Source organism: Nematolebias whitei, chromosome 3, assembly GCF_014905685.2.
Source record: "Nematolebias whitei isolate Nwh7 chromosome 3, NemWhi1, whole genome shotgun sequence".
Taxonomy (NCBI): domain Eukaryota; kingdom Metazoa; phylum Chordata; class Actinopteri; order Cyprinodontiformes; family Rivulidae; genus Nematolebias; species Nematolebias whitei.
In genome coordinates this window covers 2,708,749-2,709,176 of record NC_056500.1, presented here as the reverse complement: position 1 = coordinate 2,709,176, position 428 = coordinate 2,708,749, and the positions used below count along the sequence as shown (strand labels likewise).

The window sequence follows — 428 nt, the reverse complement described above, 5'->3', positions numbered from 1 at the left end:
CCAAGTGACCCGGACTGAGACCCAAGTGACCCGGACTGAGACCCAAGTGACCCGGACTGAGACCCAAGTGACCTGGACTGAGTCTTGAAGTGAGGATTCTGGTTCTGACAGCAGCAAACAGAACCAGAGGTGGTAAAGCCTTCATCCAGAACCTGACTCAGATCCAGAGAGCTCCATTACAACATCTGGGCTGATGTGCTGCTGTGTCTGGCTCCTGTTTAAAGGAGAAGTCCAAACATTTAAAACATGTTCCTCAGCAACTTTAATTAAATGTCTTCATTCATGTCCACGTGTTTATTCAAATGATCAATGCAAGATGGAACATCTGGATCTATGCTAGAAGGAACATCTGGATCTATGCTAGAAGGAACATCTGGATCTATGCAAGAAGGAACATCTGGACCTATGCAAGAAGGAACATCTGGATC

At 46.0% G+C, this 428-nt stretch overlaps 1 protein-coding gene across 1 annotated transcript in view; it reads left to right on the top strand.

Moving 5' to 3' along the window:
* LOC119430374 (gastrula zinc finger protein XlCGF57.1-like) overlaps nt 1-428 on the top strand; it is an 18,673-nt gene that overhangs the window by 1,730 nt on the left and 16,515 nt on the right. The gene's annotated exons all lie outside the window — the stretch shown is intronic.